This window comes from Mustela putorius, unplaced genomic scaffold (genome assembly GCF_011764305.1).
Source record: "Mustela putorius furo isolate JIRA1106 unplaced genomic scaffold, ASM1176430v1.1 tig00000056_pilon_pilon_pilon, whole genome shotgun sequence".
NCBI classification, from domain to species: Eukaryota; Metazoa; Chordata; class Mammalia; order Carnivora; family Mustelidae; genus Mustela; species Mustela putorius.
The window spans coordinates 2,690,834-2,702,195 of record NW_025421263.1 but is presented as its reverse complement, the minus strand read 5'-3'; the positions used below and the strand labels follow the sequence as shown (position 1 = coordinate 2,702,195).

The window sequence follows — 11,362 nt, the reverse complement described above, 5'->3', positions numbered from 1 at the left end:
AGATATTTGCAAACGACATATCAGATAAAGGACTAGTGTCCAGAATCTATAAAGAACTTAGCAAACTCAACACCCAAAGAACAAATAATCCAATCAAGAAATGGGCAGAGGACATGAACAGACATTTCTGCAAAGAAGACATCCAGATGGCCAACAGACACATGAAAAAGTGCTCCATATCACTCGGCATCAGGGAAATACAAATCAAAACCACAATGAGATATCACCTCACACCAGTCAGAATGGTTAAAATCAACAAGTCAGGAAATGACAGATGCTGGCGAGGATGCGGAGAAAGGGGAACCCTCCTACACTGTTGGTGGGAATGCAAGCTGGTGCAGCCACTCTGGAAAACAGCATGGAGGTTCCTCAAAATGTTGAAAATAGAACTGCCCTATGACCCAGCAATTGCACTATTGATATTTACCCTAAGGATACAAACGTAGTGATCCAAAGGGGCACGTGCACCCAAATGTTTATAGCAGCAATGTCCACAATAGCCAAACTATGGAAAGAACCTAGATGTCCATCAACAGATGAATGGATCCAGAAGATGTGGTATATATACACAATGGAATACTATGCAGCCATCAAAAGAAATGAAATCTTGCCATTTGCGACAACATGGATGGAACTAGAGCATATCATGCTTAGCGAAATAAGTCAAGCAGAGAAAGACAACTATCATATGATCTCCCTGATATGAGGAAGTGGTGATGCAACATGGGGGCTTAAGTGGGTAGGAGAAGAATCAATGATACAAGATGGGATTGGGAGGGATACAAACCATAAGTGACTCTCAATCTCACAAAACAAACTGAGGGTTGCTGGGGGGAGGGGGTTTGGGAGAAGGGGGTGGGATTATGGACATTGGGGAGGGTATGTGCTTTGGTGAGTGCTGTGAAGTGTGTAAACCTGGTGATTCACAGACCTGTACCCCTGGGGATAAAAATATATGTTTATAAAAAATAAAAAATTAAAAAAAAAAAAGTAAAGATCTGATTGTTTAACCTTCCTAAGTGGCTTCTCTGTTCTTGACCTATGATGGGCATAGCCATTAAAAGTAATTTCCCTATGTTAAGGGATTATCATTCTTTATTTACTAACTCCATATTTATTTGCATGTAGCGAAGGCTGACCCTGCAGCAATGATCTCAGTAAACATTTGAGATGGATTCAACTATCTTATCCAGAAAATAACATCCTGAAATCAGTTTAAGTCCCTAATTCTGTGACTTTTCAATAAGTTTCTGAATATCTTTGTGCCTTAATTTCCTCACTTACATCAAGAGGTATAATAATAGTTCTAATCTTTAGGATTGCTATGAGGTTTAAATGAGACAGCCTGTGTAATACATTTAACACAGTGCTGGTACACAGTGGACATCATTAGAAGTTAGCTATTATTAGTACTAGAAATTAGTAGAGTTGAAGAACTTTCTTTAAATAGACCAGATGCCAGATCTTCAGCAGAATATCCAGAACATGTTTTTGGCCACAGGCATTTAATTTAACTCTCAAAGTGAAAAAGCTGGCCAATTAGCTCTCTGAGATACTAGAAAATGGGGGTAGTCATTAATAGCTAGATATTTCCTCTTGTTTAAGGCAAGAAACAGAAAAAATAGAGCCAGTGATTCAAAATCATTAACAATGTATATAGCGCAACAAATATACTATATTTGGGAAATGAGTGTGTCACCCAAGGAAACCATTCTGCCTCTTCCTCTGGTGTTGTTATAAAGAAAGGAAAGACTGCTTCACTATTTGCTCTACCCTTTGTTCCCACCCTTCATCTGTGGGACCTGTACTCTGTGATCTGTACTTCAAACTCTCCAAATTCTTCCATGTTATATAGTCTAGGAGGCAACTGTTTATTCATGCTGAATAAAATAGAAAAAAATAGACTGATGACTGTACACATGTGAAGATCTTTTCTGAGCTCTGCAGTGTTTTGCTTAGTTTTAGTTGTAGTATTATAAATGGTGCTTCATGTTTAGCTCCTGTTCTCTGTGACACTTGTATTCATTTCTCCCCTACAGGATAGTTGGTTACTCCCTATATCCTGTTTAGAAGTTTAGCACATCCTTTCTCAGTCTGCTGTCCTAGGGTGGTGTAGTGTGGTGGAAAGAGCATGGATGTTGGAGACTGGCAAACCTGGGCCCAACATCTGGTTCTAAATAGGGACTGTGGCTGTGGGACTCTAAGTAAATAAAATAACTTCTTGAAGCAGCAATTTCCTACATGTGAGGTGGAGGTACTTCCTATACTTTATAAAACTGTTTTAGGAAATTAGATACCATGCGTGTGATGTATAATATAAATAATTGTTGCTCAACAAGTGCTAGTGCTAGTTTTCCCCTCTTTCCTTTATTTGAGCAGTATTCTCCTGGTCTCTGACCCTTTTAGAGCCTACATAATCCAAGAGGATCTTTCTCATGTTCTTCCTGCCTTCCCCAGTAGATGAGTTAGAGATAAAAGAAGAATGAAAGAAAAAGAAAGAAAGAAAGAAAGAAAGAAAGAAAGAAAGAAAGAAAGAGTGACAACTGACAAACCCCATTCATTTCTTCCCCCTTGATAATTCTAGATGCCAGTGACATTATATGGGATATGACCAGTTTCCAGAATCCCATGCTCGCTACTATTCAAATAATTATAATTCTCGAGTGTGTAGCACGTGCAAATGTGAATCTAAACAGACGCAACACAACTATGTTACATGTGGAGGCTTTGTTCAAAAGAAAGGAAGTTATAGCCCTGCTGTCTAGTCACAAAGTAGCTGAAAACCAACACTCACACACTGAAGATGATAGAAGAACTTTTACAAAGCATCAGACAAATAAGGATAAATTACTTAATACAAATCCAACTGTACATTAGAGCTTTAAGGTATTTCGAGTAGGAGAGATTAGCATCGATTCAATGACATTTATTGAGCAGTTTTTATGGAGCTGGCACTGCTTAGAGCAGGAGATTAAAATAAAAATGAATAAGATATGGTCCATGCTCTCATGAAACTCTCTGTCTGATGAGAGAGGCAGACATATAACCAGATAAACACAGGGCACATTCAAAAGCACTTATACAATGCACAGAAGAAAATGGTCTTTGACTTCTGTTAAAAGGGCAGTAGTAGTATTTGTTTAGGCCATGGACTAGAAACTGAAAATCGTAGAGCAGTCAGGAACATGTAAAAGAAAAAAAAAAAAAACTTTTTGAACAAAACAATAATTCAGTGCAAGACATTTATTGCTTTTGGCGCTGTATTTGTATTAACTCATTAAATTCTCACTATTCTTATTCTACGTATTATTATTTCTATTTTTCTTTTTGAGGAGACTGATGCACAAAAAGATTGAGCAACTAGTCTAAGGTCATATCATCCCGAAGAGGCATAGGTCTCAAATCTAGGCAATCTGGGTCTGGTGCTGATGGCATTTGCCACACTTCATGATTTTCTATAAAAAGAGATAGCCACACAAGTGATATGATCAGTGATAACTTCATTCAGCCTTGGTGTTCAAGAGACAATAGGGAATGATGAAGACACCAACTAATTGTTGTTTTCAGAAATTATAATTAGGTAACCCTTTTTTTCCCCAGACGGAGTCAGAAATCAAGCTTCCTATTCCCCATTAACTATCCAAAATGTTAAATGCTGGCAAATAATTTAAAAATTAAGCCCTCTATGCACAAAACAAAACATGATCTTAAGCTGCAAATAGTTTGGGTGTCAACACATTGAGACCGAAGCACCACATTGGATTAGGTGGACAAAGAAAGTAAGAAGGAGAATTAAACGCAAAGGGATCACATTATGTAAAACCATGGAAAAGATCATGAATAATATAGGAATAGAATAGAGCACCAAGACTGGATGAGGCTGACAAGGCCTTGGTGCATGCAGTAAGGGAGTTTACATTTTACCCAGTTTACAAAGGGAAGCCAGTGAAGAATTTTCCTCTGGCATTATTTGAGACATCATTCCCTTCCATAATCAAGGAAAAGGTCTATGTCCTTTACTAGCTAAGGCACTAATGTAAAAACACTTTTAAGTCAAGGAATATCTTATTGTCTGTATTTCTAGAGTATGAGACAGTGTTGGATATATAAGAGATAGAAACACGTTTGATGAATGAATGAATGAATGAATGAATGAATGAATGATGGAATAGTGCTTTTCTGAGATTACGGAGTTCTGAGCTGGCTTTGGAACACAGCAAAGTTTCCAAACGTATCTCTTAGATATTTTGTCTGTTGATCTGAGGGGATGTTTTGGTTACTTTTTGGTATCTTTTGGGTTCAAGCAGATCATTTTTTTTCTCTCCAATTTATCAACAAATCCAACAAAACAATGTTTTTCAGAGTTGCTTGTTTGAGATAGCTATTGCTGTATAACAAAGCACTCCAACATTCAACACTTGAAACAACAACAATTGTTATTCATAAGTCAGCTTTGTCATTGCATTGATTTACACTGGGCTCAGCTTGTCTAGACTCATTCATGTACCTGTGGGCAGCTGGAATCCATCTGTCTCAGCACCAGATCTCCTAATTGCATTAGCTTTTGTGTTCTCACTATGTTCATATTTCTATTGCTGAAGGTATGGATGATAAATTAAGACCACCCATGCCAATTATTTCCTTAGGAGGTGGATCATTCATTCATTCATTCAACAAATAGTAGTTAAAGGACAATTCTGTGCCAGAAATTGTGCATGATATTAGGAATAAAGAGTCAAATAGAGATATTTGGATGGCTCATCCAGCTAAGCATCTGCCTTTGGCTCAGGTCATGCTCCCAAGGTCCTGGGATCAAGTCCCACATTGGGCTCCCTGCTTAGTGGAGAACCTGCTTCTCCCTTTCCCTCCCCTGTTTGTGCTCTTTCTCTCTGACAAATAAATAAATCTTAAAAAAGAGAGAGAGAGAGAGAGAGAATCAAGTAAGTTTCTAGATCTAGAGATCTAGAGAAGCCAGGGACTAGTAGGGGGAGACAAATGTACCATAGAAAAATCATTGTCCCAGAGTGTAACAGTAGAAGTGTAACAATAGAAGAAGTTAAGAAGTGAAGAGGGAGGCATGATTACCGGTGTGAAGTAGGGGGTCAGTGGCAAAGCAAGGTAAGGAAAGGCTTCTTAGAGGAATAGATGACTGAACTCTTACTGAGATATGCAGTTATTTAGTACTTGTGCTGCCATGTAATATACCCTTAAGGTATTGATCTTTCATAGCTATAATATTGTTATTTGAATTATGGAAGTGATAACCTAGCACACTTTCCTCTGCTAGCCATTTGTCAGGACCTGGCAGTACAGAGCCGTGCTTAAGAGTGCAGACCTTGGACCTACACTGATTGGATTTGAATCATAGCTCCACTGTTGATTAACTGTGCTTTGGTTTTCTCTTCTGTAAAATGGGGATGGCAGTGTGAAGATTGAATGCATTAATACCTCTAAGCATAGAGCCTAGCACATATTATGTGCCCATTCATTGTTGTTTTTAAGGATTTTTTTCCAAGCCTTTTTTTTTTTTCCTTTCCTTTCTTATGAAGTGGAGATAAACCAACAGACACATGAAAAAATGCTCAGCATCAACTAACCATCAGAGAAATGCAAACCCAAACCACAATGAGAGATCACCTCAAACCAGTCAGAATAATTAGTATCGAAAGTAAAAGGAAATAATAACAAATTCTGGCAAGGATGTGGAGAGAAGGGAGCCCTTGTACACTGTTGGTAGGAATGCAAAATGGTGCAGCCAATCTGGGAAACAGTATGGAGGTTCCTCAAAAAAACTGAAAGTAGAAATACCATGTGACCCAATAATTCCCCTTCTGAATAGTTACCTGAAGAAAATGAAAACACTAATTCAAAAAGGTATATGCACTGTTACATTTATTGCAACATTATTTATGATAGCCAAGATATGGAAGCAACCTGTGCTGTCAATAAATGGATGGGTAGAGAAGAGGTGATATATACACATAATGTATTCTCAGCCATAAAAAGAATGAAATCTTGCCATCATGACAACATCAATAGACCTAGAAGGTACCATGCTAAGTGAACTAAGTCAGACAGAAAGACAAATGCCATATTACTTCACTTACATATAGAATCTAAAAACCAAACCAAAGCAAACAGCAGCAAAGACTCATAAGCGTAGAGAATAAACGGGTGGTAGCCAGAGGCAGAGCCAGGTGGGGAATAGGTAAAGTAAGTGAAAGGGATTAAGAAGTACATATTTCTACTTATAAAACAAAAAAGTCACAGGAATGAAAAGTACAGCAGGGAGAGGATTGTCAATGATACTGTAATAACTTTGTATGATGACAGATGGTAGCTATACCTATTATGGTGAGCATTTCATAATGTATATAATTATTGAATCACTATGTTGTAAACCTAAAACTAGTATATATGTCAAGTGTAAGTTTTTAAAAATGTGGAGATAAAATCCCACTTGATAGGTGAATGTGAAGATTTTATTAAATATATGGAAGTCACTTTGAATAGTGCCTAGCATCTCATAAGTACATTCCAAGGGCATATTATTATTATTATTCTGTTTATTTGAAGAATTGAAAGCATCTATTATCAGTTTCTAGATGTTCAGAACATATTATATCATATTATACAGTCTTCTCTTTCACTAAGCAGAGACCACAATTTACTTAGGATTTCCATTTAAAAGCATGGCAGGTTGGTGGGAGAGTCAAGATTTCCTGAGAAAACCTCCAAAGCACTATTTGAGTGGTCGGGGCTTTGCATCATCCTGATGTTGCAGCGCATTAGGAAAATGGGTCCTCAGGGTAAACCTCTTCCCACAGATATGCACACCCATCTTCCTTGGTGATGGGTGTGTCACGTGACAGCCCCCACTATATTTTCTTGAAACACTTATCTTTTGATTATATGCAGGGAAGCAGCAGATCCCCAGACTGTAGTGTTTACTGTCTCCAACAGTTATTAGCTATTGCTTAGAAGGATGCTAACAAAAGTAATCAATAGCACACAGAAAGATGAACCACTGAAAAGAATATAATGAGATAGTAGAAGTCACCTCAGATATATTGTAGTTGCATAATTATGGAATCTTCTGGCTAAATTTTAAGTTAGTTAAGCAATAGATGGAGTATTTTCAAAGGATATTTGGCACATAGGAAAAATTGAGTAACTCTTAAGTGAATGGATGAAAGAATGACAAGGTTATGAAAATGCTTATAACATTGATTACATGCTATCAGAGAAAACCATTTAAAAGCTATACTTTGATTATTCTACTAAGAATGAAGAGATTTTTCAGCACTGTGGCATATCTGTCAGAATTATTTCCCTGAATAGTTAATGAATTTTACAATGCTGGTGGCCTGAATGGAATTTGTAATTTGAGGACCACAGATATAGAACAAAGGGGAGCAGGCTGAAATCTATTCCTGAATTAAGAGAGCAATTTGAGTATTAAGTATTTAAGGTCTAATAGAATTGAAGTGCCAATCTATGGCAAAGCCTTGCAGAGTCATTTTTCACTGTGTTGCCTCACTATAAGGCCTTATTTGATTATAAAGCTCTATAGTGGAAAAGATACTAGATGTGAAGTGAAACAGACTCTTAACTATAGAGAACAAACTGATGGTGGCTAGAGGGGTGGTGAGGGGGATGGGTGAAATAGGTGATGGGGATTAATGAATTCACTTTGTGATGAACATCTGGTGTTGTATGGACTTGCTGAATCACTATATTGTACACTTGAAACTATTGTTACAATGTATGTTAACTAACTGGAATTAAAGTAAAAACTTAAAGAAAAAGAAATAGACCTAGATTCATAGCCAGCACATATGAGGGATGCCATTCACATAGACTACAATATGCGCAGTCCCTCATAGAGTCATGTAAAATTGTGGTCCTGCTCAGATTCAAACCCTTGTTCTGCTACCTACCAGCTTGTGTGATGTGAAGCAAATCAGTTAACCTTTCTGAATGTAGTTTCCTCTACTAAAAGTAAGATAACACAGTAATAGTACAATATCTAACCTTGTATTGGTGATTTTTACTACATTACTACTTGTTAATAATTATAGGAAAGCATTGACTCTGGGTCTGTATTAGAGTAAGCAATTTTCCATCTGATATTTTGCCTCACTAAGAGGAAGCTTTATATACCATGATGTTTAAGACATCGATTCAGCTCAGACCTCCTCGTTCTGCCACCAGCTATGCAACTTTGAGTTAAATAGCTGTGCATTACTTCAGTGTCTTCTGTAAAATGTGGTAATAGTAATATCTCCCTCACTGGGGTGTTTTGAGGATTAAATGAGTTAACATTTGTAAAATATATGGAACAATATCTCCCTTTCTACCTCCCTCCTTCCTTCCCTCCCTCCCTCTCCCTCTCTCCTTCCTTTCCCCTTCCTTTTTCTTTCTTTCTTTCTTTCTTTCTTTCTTTCTTTCTTTCTTTCTTTCTTTCTTTCTTTCTTTCCTTTCTTTCTTCCTTTCCTTCCTTCCTTCCTTTCTTTCTTTCTTTCTTTCTATCTTTTCTTTTCTTCTGTTACCATTTATTGAGCCCTTACTCTGTGCCCACCAGGACAGTATTTTGCACATATTATCTTATGTAATTTTCCCAATAACCCATTAGATAAGTTCCATTATTATTTCCATTTTCTAGATGAGGAAACCAGGATTCAGGGAATTGAAGTAACTTGTCTAAGGGCACACAGCAGAGCTGTAATTGAACTGCAGTAAGGATGTCATTCTCTCAGGTGCCTTTTCTTATTCATCCCCATTTTCCAAACAGTTGAGTAGTGAGGCCTTCTTCATGGGCACTCAAGAAAGGACCTTTCCTTACATCCTCAATCCATGATGGACCCTGCAACCAGAGCTGAAACAGTTTCTGATATATACTTAGCACCACACAGATATGTGTTAAAATCTGATAAGTACTCAAACAGCTGAGATGACTAAAAGAAATTGATGAGTTATTGTGTGGGTACTAAATGTGGTGGGCAGAATTTTCAGTTTGTGAACTTAAGACAAAACTAAACATAAATTATCAAGGGCATTAATATATATTTTTAAACCGATATATAGAAGACTAAGTTAATCATACTTCTCATTATCATCATTGGTTCTCGCAATGGTCCTCTCTCAAATGTGTATATGTACATAGGAATGTGTATGTTTATATATTTAAATGTATATGTATATGTATAAATTTAGATATACATGTATTTATTATCTTTCATGTCCTATAACTCTCCCTTTCCTGTTAGGCAGCTAGTCTAATGTATTTAATATGTATGTTTTTGTTTGAAAATGTATTTTTCTCTATTTTTAATTTACATAAAGGATATTGTGAAAAATATATTTCATTTTCTTCCTTAGTTATCTTGACTCATCATTTGCCTTTAAGAATGATCCTGGTGGAGCGTTGGAAATCCCTTTTATGAAGATGGTGCCGAAAGTTAAGAAGGAAGCCCTGGCCCTCCCAAAGCCGAAGCCAAAGCAAAGGATTTGAAGGCCAAGAAAGTGGTGCTGAAAGGCGTCCACAGTCCAAAAAAAAAAGAAGATCCACACATCACCTATGTTCCGACGACCCAAGAATCTGCGTCTCCGAAGGCAGCCCAAATACCCTCGAAAGAGCGCCCCCAGGAGAAACAAGCTTCATCACTATGCCATCATCAAGTTCCCCCTGACTACTGAGTCAGCCATGAAGAAAATAGAAGACAACAACACACTGGTGTTCATTGTGGATGTCAAGGCCAACAAGCATCAGATCAAACAGGCTGTGAAGAAGCTCTATGACATTAGTGTAGCCAAGGTCAACACCTTAATCAGGCCTGATGGAGAGAAGAAGGCATACATTTGGCTGGCCCCTGACTATGATGCTTTGGATGTTGCCAACAAAATTGGGATCATCTAAGCTGAGTCCAGCTGGCTAAATCTAAATACAGTTTTTTCATGATTAAAAAAAAAAAAAAATGATCCTGGCTGGCTCAGTGAGTAGAGCATGTGACTCTTGATCTCAGGGTTATGAGTTTGAGCCTCACATTGGGTGTAAAGCTCTTATAAAAAGAAAAAAAAAAAAAAGGATGATCTATGTTGTTGTATATGTACCTTGCTTCTGATTACTCCAAGTACTCCATGGAATATTTCCATCACATTTGGCTTGTCTACTCATGAACACTTTGTTTTCAACTTCCTGTCACCACAATCAAGTTATTATTCTATTACTTCTTGGTATTCATTATAATTAGAGCTCTCATGACAACCCAATTATTATATCCTTATAGATATAATAGAAGCCCTCTTTTTTAAAGTGCTCAGGGATAGTACTTAATAATTTAGAAAAACTTTTAAAACTAGGATTTGTAAAAGTCATACACAATTTAAAGTTTTTAACTTCAAATGTTTAAGTGTACTTTTATTAGCCCTTAAAAAAACAAACAAACAAACAAACAAACAAAGGTAGGGGTGCCTGGGTGGCTCAGTTGGTTAAGTGTGTACCTTTGGTTCAGGTCACAATCCCTGGGTCATGGGATGGAGTCCCACATCAGGGTCTTTACTCAGTGAAGAGCCTGCTTCTCCCTCTGCCTGCTACTCCCTCTGCTTGTGCTCTTTCTCTCTCACTCTATGACAAATAAATAACTAAAATCCTTTTTTAAAAGATTTTATTTATTTATTTGACAGAGATCACAAGTAGGCAGAGAGGCAGGCAGAGGGGGCGGGGTAACAGGCTCCCCACTGAGCAAAAAGCCTGATGTGGGGCTTGATCCCAGCACCCTGGGATCACCACCTGAGCCAAAGGCAGAGGCTTAACCCACTGAGCCACCCAGGTGCCCCAATAACTAAAATCTTAAAAAAAAAAAAGTAGGGTAAAAGCTTCTGTTGAATATATGTACATACTTACTTTTTTTTAAAAAAAAATTCTCTATTTTTTATCTTTTTAAAGAAATTACTTACTTTTCCCCAGCTTTTGAGATACAATTGACATATATAGTGTTGTGTAAGTTTAAGGTATATGATAGGTTACTTTGATACACATATACACACACACACGTTGTGAAATAATGTAGAAGCTAATATAAATAGTTAAACCATAGTATTAGCTAACATCACCATCACCTCACATGATCTCTATTTCCTTTGTGATAAGAAAATTTAAGATCTACCCTCTTAGCAACTTTCAGTTATATAACACCGTATTGTTAACCATGCTGTACATTAGATTCCCAGGATTTATTTGTTGTATAACTGGAAATTTGCACCCTTTGGCCAACATCTCCCTGTTTCCCCTATAGCCTGGCTTCAGGTAACCATCATTCTACTCCATTTCTATGAGTTTAGCTTTTTTGGATTCTACACG

The 11,362-nt window shown here is 37.3% G+C and overlaps 1 pseudogene; it reads left to right on the top strand.

The window, feature by feature from the left end:
- The first annotated feature begins 9,448 nt into the window (after window positions 1-9,448).
- Window positions 9,449-9,919, top strand: LOC106003713 (annotated as a pseudogene).
- Window positions 9,920-11,362: the final 1,443 nt, after the last annotated feature.